The sequence below is a fragment of the Meleagris gallopavo genome, chromosome 2, assembly GCF_000146605.3.
Source record: "Meleagris gallopavo isolate NT-WF06-2002-E0010 breed Aviagen turkey brand Nicholas breeding stock chromosome 2, Turkey_5.1, whole genome shotgun sequence".
Classification (NCBI taxonomy): Eukaryota; Metazoa; Chordata; class Aves; order Galliformes; family Phasianidae; genus Meleagris; species Meleagris gallopavo.
The window spans coordinates 55,931,585-55,944,560 of NC_015012.2; the positions used below are offsets into that span (position 1 = coordinate 55,931,585).

Below are 12,976 nucleotides of genomic sequence, written 5' to 3' on the forward strand. Positions count from 1 at the left end.
TGCACGTCGCCTTCCGGTGGCTGAACGGGAGGTCCGGATGGTGTGAGAAGAATTCAGACCCCGTGATGGGGTCACACGGGTCGGCTGGGCGTTGTGGCGGTCCTTTGCTACACGAGAACCTGCAGTGCCAGCTGCTTCCCTTATAAGCTAGTTGAAAGCTTAGTTGCTAAAGCACTGATTGAACACCTAACCAAAATCACCACCCTGGCCTTTCTAACCAGTGAGAAAGAAAAGAACATGGCGATCTCCTGACCGCCTTTACCTGGCCTTGAAAGCTGGCTGCCACCGTGTGCAGAAGGTCCCAGAACAGCGGGAATGTGCCACAGATGCCAGCATCAGGCCTCCTAACAAAGCCTTGGACCCACACCTGTGGGTTTTAAGCAAGCATTTTACACGTACAATTGAGTTTATTTGCTGCAAAAGTGGAGGGAGCTGTACAACACGTGTGTTCACTACACCATTGCCCAGTGTCACACTGCTGGGGGATGTGACGCCAGAGAGTGCGGCCTGTGTAGGCTACAAGTCCTGGGGCCGAATTAGCACTGTAAGCCTGCACAGAAATGAGCCCAGAGAGGTGGTCTTGCTCTGTACAAACACCTGGGCAAAATACCATACCCAAATCTAACCCACACACATAGACACACTCATTCTCAAAGCAGCCACCACTTTAAAGTGACACCCCTCTCTCACATCCGTCCCCGCACGTCTCTTTCGGCGGACGGATGCTGCTGACTGAATACAGGTTTCCCCACCGAGGGGCCCCTGTAGCTTGGCATTCTCACTGCATTTGGACTCTGTGTACTTAGTTGGAGAAAGGGTCAGGATTTCATACTGAGGTATGGAGCTTTTCAGCATATTTATTAGTTTTTTTTGTTTTCTTTGGCCTATGAGATGTTTGCAAATTTAAACGTTAAGTCAATGAGATAAATATATTACCTTCATTTTAATATATCAAAATTATCAGCGCCTAGAGACGAGCTGGTTTCATTAAAGTATACTATTAGATCTGCATGATTTTGTATTTTAGTTAATTTTGCACAAAATGTGGTCCAAGTAGAAGTATGATATCTGACAGCAGGAGAGGATTTAAGATCTGCCAGTTCTTCATACTGTGTTGGGTATTTGAAAATCATGCTTTGTTCTTTCAGCTCTGACTGTCACTGGTCATTAATCATCAACAACATAGAGCCTAAAATCGGGGTCTCATATTTTTTCTGTAAATGGATAAGCACTAAAACATAGCTTCTTTCTTTCTTTCTTTCCCGCAGTTTAATAATAATCACAGTTACTGGCTCAGCAGCACTGACAGAAGTAAACATTTGTTTTGCCACTTAACTAAATGCATATGACTCAGAGCTACATACGGTCGTACACTGTGGTGCATACATTCTACACACAGAAACTTGCATCAGGATCGACAATAATTCAGCATGTCAACAAATTCAAATTTACAATAATTCACGAGACCTTACTGAGCTGAGAATTGGGCCTTGCAGTCTTGTACTGTCAGTAGGAAACTGGTGTGGGCAATCATTTTAGAAACTGTATGAGTTGCAGAACTCCACTGTAAGTCTAAAGCTATTAAAATATACCATACAAATTTGAAACTCTGAAGTGACCTGTGTAAAATAACACTGAGAAACAACAATTGTAACTACATCTCCAGTCATGTGTTTGCTGTATGGATAATATTGACTGAATAATGAAATCTCTTATTAAGTCTAATAGACCTGTGTTGGTTCTAACAGTTTTCTATTTCTAACAGACTATTCTTTGGTTTTAATTATAGAAAATAATAATTTAGAGTGCTGCCTCAAATCTATCCATGTACCGAATTTTCTTTCTTTTTACAGTTTGAAAAATTTATGATATTAATTACTGCAAGCAATTGAGAAAAGAGGTCCAATGGAAAAATGACAGATTATAGATTCTGGTCTACTGAGTGAACATGAATTTCTATAGCTAAAATTTCTCCTTCAGAATGTATTTTACTTTATTCCCTTTGTCCATAAATATTTTTGTAAATATGATTTTTTAATAGATAAATACAGGAAAAAATGTAGTACAAGAAAACATGACATATTCATTGCTATGAACAAAATGATTTTACAAATTAAACTAAATTCCATAAAAATCACAATTTTCAAAATATTTTATTTGTACTACCATATGGATTAATAATGCATTACAGTGAATCACAGAGCAACTATAAACTCACATTATATTCTGATTTTGCACAACTGTTTTCCTTTTTCACCTTTCTGGTAGAATCTTTAATGTTATGCTGTAATGAAAAAGAATATATAAATAGCTAAAAGAACCTTACAAAATGTATTTTAAATTAATTCTTGAAACACTGAAATTGTTAATTTTGTCATGCTCTTACAGCCTTTTCATAAAAGGTAATCGTGTGCAATATAGATATATTTGAATGTGTTGCTATTTCAAAATTATAGCAATTTTGCAACCATTTTCTACATGCAGCAACGTTATTTTCAAACAGATATTTCAGAGAACTTCAACAAGCAATATTTCAAGAATTTTAGGGATTTCACTTTTCAAAAATCGTAATTTTAAAACACAGAGTAACTCATTTCGTGAGCTGGATGTGTTTTGTGGCTTCAGCTGCAGCACAGGATCGTCCGAGATTTCCAGTAGTATTTAACTGTGTTTTAGAACTAAATACACCATCTAATACTGATGGTGAGAACTGGAAAATATAGTAGTTAAAACTGCACCATCCAGCTCTGACTTCTTCAAGTAAACAAACAGCCTTTGCAGTGTTTGAATCAAAGCAATTTCAGAAACATAGTTTTGTTAGCTTTGCTTCCAGATTATGTGCATTTCTTGAAAACAGCCCAGTACATACTAAGAGGCCTAGCGTGCATCCATCACTACTGAACTACAACCCAGTAAACATTTTATTTTCCATTTCTGTAATGGAATGGAGGATTTTAAAGACTAATTTTACCCATTCCTCTAATACATTGTAAATTGAAGCAAATGTAGTGTTTGGAAATTAAATTGAAAATCAGGGTTTCATTTCTGTTCTGAAGTTTTGACGAGTCCGTCTCAGTTGTTAAGTGAGTTATTTGTGGATTCTGACATTATCTTCAGGCAGGCTCTTCATCAGCTCTTCATCAATTCATAATTTTAGTTATAAAGAATGCTGAAGAGCTCTATTTTAAATGTGTGATACCTTGAAATTAATAATCACATTTTATAGATTCTTTGTAAGCCAAAGGTCCCTTGGTCTCTTCTCTGCACATACAGTGTGTGTTAAAAATTTTCTGGTGCTAATCCAGTTTCAGTGGCTGATGAAAGACTGTGAAACGTATCCTGGATAAGAATGTCAAAGCCTAAAATCTTTTCATGTGTTCTTCAGTGATGAAAAGATACCTCTAAAACAGAACATAACAATTCAGCAAAAGTAAACTCTTCTATAATGTAGTTGATAGGCTTGATCTTAGTTGTTGGAGGCATGCATGCTGAGTCTCCTATTACACCTGTGTATTCTTTCTTTTGAGTGTAGGATAATTCAGGTGTGGTTGAAATCTGTAAAGAAACAGAAAAAGAGAATTCAGAGGAGTAAATTATATGTTTTTCTCTCCTCCATGGAACTCATGCACATCTCCTGCTAGTAAAAGAAGGTGGAAATGACAACTTTGACAAGAGACTTTTCTCTTGTGGTTGTTACTATCAATAATATGTCAGTAATATGATTTTAATGGTAAGTACTAGCAGCTCAAAGGGAAAGACAGCTCTCTTTTTGTTTTGCCTTATTTCTGTCTATTTTCAGGACCGGTGTTAAACAGTGAAAAATCAGAAAGGCACAATGCCATAAATTATATTTGAAATTCACCCTCTTTGCTGATTTTAGGTTTTACAATTTAAGCTTCAGTTTTTCAGGATATTGCGTATATCAGATCTCTGAAGGCTGTGCTGAGCCTGCCTGCCTAACATCAGTTGACTTGTGTACAGGCAAGAGACTGTCCCTCAGCCCGTTGTAACGGTTGGAACTGCATTCATAAAATCACTAAGGGCATATATATCGCAGCTCAGTAGTCACTCACTTGTAGAGATATTACATACTTGCTATAAAAAAATGTATAACATTTACACAGTTTTTAAAGTAATTTAATGTAGAATCACATTGATGCACATATAGGTTTACACAGGTGTATACAACAATGTTTATTTCCATTTAATTCTGTAAGAGAAAGTTGTTTACTTCTGATTTTTTCCAGTGGAATTCATAACATTGAGTAAATAATAGAAATAAATAAATTTTGTCAGGTACCCACTTTGACGGCATTCCTGTAACTTTTGTTGTGTCATTTTTAGATTTATGTTATGGTTCTGTATTTACTGAGGCAGACTCATTCAATTTCCTGTCAGTCATTCAATTTCTAGTCATTCAAATTACCATCTTCCAAGGCTGCATGCAGTCCAGAGGGATCCTCAGCCACCTCTAATTGGATCAGCTAATCCAGACCTGCTAAAAAAAAGAACACCTTGTCTGAGAAACTTTCACAAACCTAAACAACATTCCGAAAAATACCTGTTATCTGCCTCCAAAAAAAATCTTTTATACACACACATGATAAACAGAGAAGGAGAGCAGAAAAAGTTAATGACATATCCTGATCTGTCTGAAAGCAGATCAAATTAACATAATATGATGAATGGTAATGTGTAGTATCAATATAGAATTGAAAGAAAGATTAATATACAGATACATCCTATTCATCTGCCAACTTTATCAGGAAGGATAGATTGGAAGTGTCGATCATGAGAAGGTATTTTTTTCTTCACATTGTTTTTCTCATGAAGGATAACTATGTCTTTCAGCCTCCCTAGAAGATATGTTAACATTCACCTCCCACAAGGACCGTGTTTTCCTCCATTGGGATTTTTTTTTCAGTCAGAAAGAAACCCCTCAAAGTCTGATGCACAATAGGTTTTTCCTACTTTTTTCTTGATTTCCTTCAGGTTACGTACTTTCTCAAATGCAGAATGATATACTGCAGAAAGGCCTGCTTTGCTGTACTTCTTTCTATCAGTTATCTGGCCTTGAATGTAGAGGAAAATAGGCGATCCCAATTTGAGATGTCAATTCCTGCACCAAATAAAATAGCTGTTTATTTCTGTTTCTAATTGCTGCTCATCCTCTCCTCATAAATCCTAAGTAATAATTCAGGAACAGGTCATGAAGACCCTGAAATGAAAAATGCCCATTTCTGGCTTGGGACTGCATGCTTCTTATGAATGCCTAACACAAAGGTATATACATGCGTATTTGTCAACATTAAAGCCAGCTAGCAACTCATCACAACATATATCTAAACAAAAACATAAATACAGTTAAATATTTTTTTAAATCTATAAACAATCAGTGGTAACCAGTGGGATGCCTACCTGCCAGCTTGCCCCAGTGCCCCTAATAATTACAGCAAACTAACTTCAAAGAGGACCTATGGAGTGACAGATCAGTTAGGTTTCAAATAAGGTGAGTTGATTGCTAATTATTTAAATCCTACTTTGTGTGCCAGAAGCAAATTTACAGCATTATCATTGTTTGTGAACACGGTAGAAGAAAGAATAGTGATGACAGCAAAGCAAAAATTTGACTATTGACTTCCAAGTACATGAAATAACTAAAAAACAATAGAAGTGGTCAGTAGTGCACAAAATAGTCATGTACTATGCAGTCAATGAGAGTAGTGGAAATCATTTTTTTTTCTACCTTTTACCATCATTAACAGTAAAGGAGTTTAAAAACGACAGTTTCAAATAAAATATGAATAATTCAAAGTAGACTGAAATGTGAATATACGTTTTCAATGCGGATTTTGGAATTGAGGAGGTTTTGTTTACTGCTTAGAGGAAAGCCACTGAGAATGAAGCTGTATAAGACATACAAAACAGTCTATCACAAAAAAAGTTCATCCATCAGTGATCTGCCTTCTTTAACAAGCAGACATAAAATCATCAGCCTTCTAAATTATGTTAATAAATTAGTAATCAAATATGATCTGTCAAAGATAGTATGAGTAGAACGCAACTATTTTTTTATTTCTGGGAAAATAAGGGATTGAAAATTTTAATACCAATTCTGTAATACTGGAGAATAAACTCCCTGGAGAAAGACAGAATTATTCTTTATTTTCTTTTGTTGTAGAAACACTTGTGTTATCTTTGAGTGCCCTGAAATCTTCCTGAATATAATTCTGTACCATGCCCTTTTCAAATGTGCAATCTCATTTCTAAACAGCAATAAGCATAAAATATACCCTCCTCCCCCCCGAAAACAGGAAAACAACCAAGTATTCCAGATTAGTATTAAGAATCAGTTCTTTTTTAACAAATCTAAATGAAAAAGATAAATTTTGAAAGTTTACTACCCCATAAGCATAACCAAGGAAGAGAAAATACATCATCACATAATATGTTGAATTATAGGAATTACTAAATCATTTTCTCTTTCAGCTAGTCAACTGCAACTTCTGGTCTTGGGAATGCAGTGTTTGTGTTTTTTTATATATCCTGCTATAAGGTGTATAGAAAGAGCCTTCAATCATAAATTATCTATTGAGCAAAAAAATCTTCTATTAGCTTAGAATCATTTGATAACATTTGCAAATTCAAATTTGATTAATTAGAGTGGTAATTTACAGAGTGAAAGATATTGTATATACTTCATGAATGTAAAGTAACACCAGTAAGTAATGCTTAAATAAATGTAACTGACCACAGTTTTGTAAATAACCAACTGCTGATGCAGGCTTTTTCTTCTCTTACAGAACAAGCATACCTTCTTCAAACAGTGCTTGACACAAAAGAAAATAGTGAAGTGTAACGCTGCAGGTTAATAAAATTAAAAGACAGCAGCTGTAGCTGCTGCCTTGCAGAGAGGCAAGACAGTGCTCCCTGCTGAAAGAAACTGCATTGGAGCCTTAGCATAAAAATAACCATATTGCCTGAGGAGAAAAGAAGCCATATTGAGTTTTCTTCATCTCCTCATATTGGTGCGTGAGCATATTCTTACAACAGAAATGTACACTGAAGCACAGTAGGCTATCTACCTGAGTTTACATAGCCTAACTTAACTACCACAAAGCTAAGAAAAAGGTCTTTTTCATGCAGAAATTCACACCTCTTGCATCATCACAGATACAATTTAACAAAACTAATGCACAGAATGAGTCATAACACAGATGCAAGAGAAAAGTGTCCTGGAAGAGAGCCATAAGGAGAAAGAGAAAAAATTAGATTTGTACAAGAACATGGGAAGCTTGGACTAGATGCTGTTTTTTGGAGATTTTCTAATGTAAATGTCAGTCAGATGAAGGCCCATACTCACTGGAATGTTCAGCTGTTTTGCACTTCTTCAAATAAGCAAAACAGCTGTAAACCTAGCTTAACTCTCCAATTAAGCTGAATTTATGGCATCTTTACAATACCAGTGCAGAACAAAGCAGCTGGAAACAACAAGTAATTCAGATCCTAGCAATCCCTTTTTAGGGCTTTTTTTGGCATTCTTTAGTCAGGCAAAACTTTGCCAGTTTGCCTAAGATTAAATTTAGAGGCCTCTGAGAGGCCTCTGAAGATTAAACAAAATTATACCATAGAACACATGTTCATAAATGCATAGACATTAGATATTTCAGTGCAACATATTTTGAGAAGATTAATCTAATTTAGTAGCCTAGTGAACTCAGAACTCTCATCAATTTCTGTAATTACCAGGATTACATCTTTGTTAATTTTACCTTAAAAAAAAAAAAACAAAAAACAAAGTAAATTGACTTTTCTTTCCAAACTAAATTTAATAATTACATTCTGCCACACCTTTGAGTTGTGTGTATGGATGACGAATCTCCTTTTACCCTTAGCTACAGGAGTCCTGAGGCATGGTCCTGAAATACTTGTATTTGTAAAGAGGCCACTGACATCAGTATGTTGATGTACAGTTCAATTCCATACAGTTTTTCTTTATGATTGTAAGTATAGAGGATAATTTGAAATAACTTTTACTCTCTTTTTTTTTCATCTGTTCTGGATTTATCAGTCAACTGCCTTTAGCAGACCCAAACAACAGAGGCTTCTTGTTTATTCAAGATGGGACTCCCCTTTTTGATCTCATAGGCTAGACCTGTACTAAGGAGTGCAATATTGGGCCTGGTTGCTAGTTTGAGAGCAACTGTGTCACCTATGACTAACCTCTCTTCTACCTGAAAAAAACAGATGACCTACTCAATCCTGACTATTGGGATCCAACCATCCTCTGGATCGTGTCCTGAACTGACTGACAGAGTACTTGTTGCCTCGTGCCACAGCTGAGTATTTACTGCTATAGCCTGGCAGTGTTGGTGCACCTGCAGCCATGAAACAATGCAGTAATGATTGCATGAATGCAGTAACATTTGTCAGGAGGCTGAAATTCCTAAATAAGAAGTTGCATGTCTAAAATTGGCTTAACTGTCTGAGTTTATTTCTCGTTCCAATGGGCCAGGACCAGAGTCTAGCAGATAGGTCTCCTCTGTGCTTGGGAATTACCGATATCACTGACCTACAAGATCTACTTCTTGTAACTTTTCTTACTTGTCCTGAATCTTGTTCTGTTTGCTACAGCAGCATCGTTTCACCAGGAAGAGTGGAAAGTCAGTATCTACATGCTGAACAGCCTGATGTCTGCAACAGGCTTCTGGGAGCTGGGGAATGCGGTCTTCAATCCCAGAATGTAAGAAGGAAATGATAAAGATCTTTATCCTGGAGCAAATGTTCACTATACACAAAGGTACCATACAGAAGAGGAAGTAGAAAATAGTAGTTGCCAAATGGAGATACAGCCTAGTCCACTAAATGATGGACAGTTAGTTTGGTTAACAGTCTGGTACTAAACTCTGCTTCAGCCACTGATAACAGTTTTGTTGTTGTTGTTGTTGTTGTTGTTTTTCATTTGTTATTATGCCATGGTTTTCTTTAGATGAGATCAGCCACGGAACTAAACTGTTCACTGTTTTTAAGCAGAGTCCTATTCTGACACTCAGAATTGCTTGATGTCACTGGGCATGCGCAGGATAAGAAATTTATTAAATCTTCCATGAAACAGTTTCATTTCGAAGTCTGACAATGTTTAACTCTTACAGGAAATGAGAGTGTAATTGTCTAGTAACAAAATTGAAGCTTCAAGTAAATACCTTACAATCTGAGCATAAATTCATGGGAGAATGTGTTGTATGCAAGTAGCTATATGTGCAAAAGGTCTGAATTTCCCTACCAGCAATGTCTGGATCCAGAGTTTTGATTTCAATTCTATTCCTCTGTTCCATATATAAACCTGAATTTAGCAATTACATGAGTACTTCTGCATTCTGGGCCCATGAGCACTTCTTCATACAAGTAAAAAACCAGGTTTGGAAGTTCTCTCTGGGAATATTTGATCCAAGAATTCCAGTTCTAGCATTTCTCTGATGGTCTGAAGTCTGCAAAACATGAGTGTCCTATATTACACAAAGAAAAAGGCTCAGTCAGATTTATCTCCCATAGGGTATATGAACTGCTGTGTGCATAAGTAGATGATTAATGCGGTTTTATGCAGCTTTACCTTTCTTCTGGCATATCATAAATCTGTGGTACCATATACATGCACTAGTACCACAAACACTGTGCACCAAAACACAAAACACGTCTAATTTGATGTCTCAGAGACAGGAACATTTCAGGTGATATAGTTCTATAAGGTAATATCCTCAAAAGTTACTGAGGTATTAGTTTAATAAGTTTAATATGCATTCCTATCTTGCATTTCTTTTTAACAAAATTAGAAATAAACCCAGTCTTTATTGCTACTAAAATAAAAGCTACAACCTGCAAAAGAATCAGAATCTTTTTCTGAATTTTGTAGGATCAGTTGCAACTTCAGCATTATCTTTGTAAACCAATACCTTAGCTGTGTAATATGTTCAGTAAATACAGCCTTTCTTTTACAAGGTGTCTCCTTCCACTGTCAAATGAAGCACAAAAATGTTAAAAAAAGGACTTCTCGATAGCTTCATGGGTAGTTTGTCCACTTATTCCAGAGATCAGTAAAATGTTTGGCAAGAAAAGCATGGACTGAATACAAGTACACATCCACAAATCAAAGCCAAAATTGAAAACGCAGTTCAATGGAGTTCAAGAACAAGAGTGCCGGAAAGACATTGTTGTAAATAAGTGCAACAAAACTGTACCACTCTCCACCTTCTGAATTGATATCATGTACAGCCTACAGCCCAGCTACATTTCTGTAAAACAGTGTGCCTGAGTGCATCTCAGGAATGTGAATGCCTTCTCTGGTGAACAGGAGCCAAACACCAACCTCGGTACCAAAATGTGGAAGAACAATTGCAGCTATGAAGAAAAAACATGTTTTCCCACCACCCAGCTTGTCTAAAATGTTGAATTGTAGTGTGAAGGTGTGTTTTAAACATGATTTTGACCAGGTTGAATTTTGCAAACTAAAATAAAAAGTAGATTTATTGCAGAGCTTAAGCTCTCTGGAGTATTAACTGAACGGCATACTTCATCAGTCAAACATTGGTGATTAGTTCAAAACAAAAATTTGTGAAGTTCTGTAAATTTAAGTTAATGCCTGACACTTGGGTGCCCACACCTTCAAAATAAGCAGTGTGGGGACCCCAGAGTAATAAGCACAGCTGTTAAGACCATATCTGGTGTTAAGAGCACATCAAGAGTGTCCTTCTTCATATGGCTAGATAGTTTTTCCATCACTTGTATTTCAGTATTTCTGAAACCAGGTGTTAATTTTCAGGGGGATAGGAGGTTTCCAAGCAGCTGCCAGGATTAATATAGCAGCCAGCAGTAAACGCTGAATAAGCTTAGGTACAAAATGTGTACCATCTGGTTTCAGAAGTCTGTAGCCAAAAATGTGAGGCCAGTTCCTTTCATGTCCAGAAATCTTCCCTTCACTGGGAGTTGTGAAATGGATCTTACCTTTGCATTACCTTTTAATTCACAGCACAGAGGAAGATTTGAATAATGGTCTTAAGAAAATGTTGTCTAATTGTAAAATGGGAAACTAAAATAATGTGTTCAGTTGATGAACGCTGTTTGACAAGCTGAGATCAAAGTGCTTGCTCAGTCTCACAGTAGTCCGGTTTTCCAAGATGCTGTTTCTCTATCAGTAATATCTACCTGTGCTCATCACAAACAAACAGACTCCCTGGACTAGTAAGGCAATAAGAAACTACAAAATGATGCCCATAAGGATTGATTTAAGACCGGGGAAGTGAGGAATTTGGTCTCTCTTGTCTCATTGAGGCAGTCCTTCTGGGTTCCTTAGATGTCTTGAGAGATCAACTGTTCCACATAAAAAATAACTTTACTGAATAATCTGGTAAAAGAGTAACCTAAGACTTGTTCACAGACATGAGGTCAGAGGGATGTGTACAGTTTGGGCCAATATAGACACATCTGAAGAGATCCAAGCAACAGAAATTCCACTGAAGAAGTGTGGGAAAGGAGTGTTTCTTGCAAAAGTCCAAATCATTCTGTCCCTTCTCTCTCAGGCAGTCATAAGTAATTGATAATGTACCTTTCTTATGAAAGCCCTGAAGACATCAACCTATTGTCCCACTCAGAGAATTATTCATATCTCTTAGCTTTTTTATTTCTGGGTTATATATATATATATAATGCCTATGATAAGAAACCACATCCTATTTTTCCCTTACTATCATCACTGCTTTCAACACGTTGATTAACTCGGTGCTTTAACTGGATGATTAAACCCTTTTGAGAAGGGATTGTCATGTTACTTTATTTGGCTAGACCAGACTATAATGATTTCTCAGTCTGTAGGCATTATCACAACACAGATAAAACAGCTACGATAGTCCTGTTACATTCCTGGTAATTGTGGGGTTTTCTACACTGTGGTGTATAGATAAAGACAAGTGAGATTTCCCTGGACTCTGTACAGCAAGTTAGAATAGCTCTATTATATGATGTAGCTGCAGATTTAACAGAGATGTATTTAAAGATGGGCATATGAATAAAGAAGAGTCTAAATTAAGGCAGAAAAAATACAGTTTTAAAAGCCTGATGTTTTATTTGGTACCAATATCCAGAAGACTTAATATTCTGTGGGTTTGTTCTGACCTCTTCTGTGGTTAGCAGTCAAAACACTTTTCTGTATGTGTGTGTTCTAATAGTAAAGTGATAACCCTTTTGATATGCATCTCAAGAGTGCCTGATAATAGATTCCAGCATTCTGAATTAACAATTCCATCTAATCAGACTATTTTATAATGCACTGTAAATAACCATTTCAGCAAAGGCAGTGATTTTTCTGCATTCAGGCACTGAAGCATTAGTGGTAGTATAAATCCCAAGATAGCACTCAGTGTACTTTAAGAGAGAAATTTAGTCAGTTTGAAAAATTTTCAAAGGCTGTGGTCCACATTTCCACTTATCTCTGAATGTATGATAAATTGTTGATCCACAGATAGAGGAGAGTCTTCTGTATTGCATTCGTGTAGCATGAAGCATCTGTAAGTAATAACTTAGGTAACTGTAGTCCACTGATATTTTTCAAAATGTTAACAAAATACACATCCAAATACCAGTTTGTTTAGTCACTGGTGAACTGACTGCTATATTACAGAACAGTTGTCTCACTTCGAAGCTGTAGGCTCCACGTTCAAAAGTAGGACTATACCACAAACTGCAAAACCACTTAAATAACAGACATGCCACAAAGTCCAACTAGATCCAGAAGGCTTTCCTGTTACTAATTTCATCTATTTTATTATTTAATGTGTTTACTAGGATCTATGACTATTTCTAATGTTATGAAAGACACAGAGAGAAAATGATACCAAAAAATACGGATCTTTATTTCACATTATCTGGTATAGTTCCCAAAACTCACAATTTTAATACCAGAGAGAATACATTTCATTGAAAGCAA

At 36.4% G+C, this 12,976-nt stretch overlaps 1 long non-coding RNA gene across 2 annotated transcripts; it reads left to right on the forward strand.

The window, feature by feature from the left end:
• The first annotated feature begins 6 nt into the window (after window positions 1-6).
• Window positions 7-12,451, forward strand: LOC109366110. 2 transcript variants are annotated; one of them, XR_004158923.1, is made up of 3 exons: window positions 7-836; window positions 6,804-7,028; window positions 8,638-12,451. It is a non-coding gene; the product is annotated as an uncharacterized LOC109366110 (long non-coding RNA). The 2 variants fall into 2 exon arrangements; XR_002112198.2 differs by having other exon boundaries at window positions 8,635-12,450.
• Window positions 12,452-12,976: the final 525 nt, after the last annotated feature.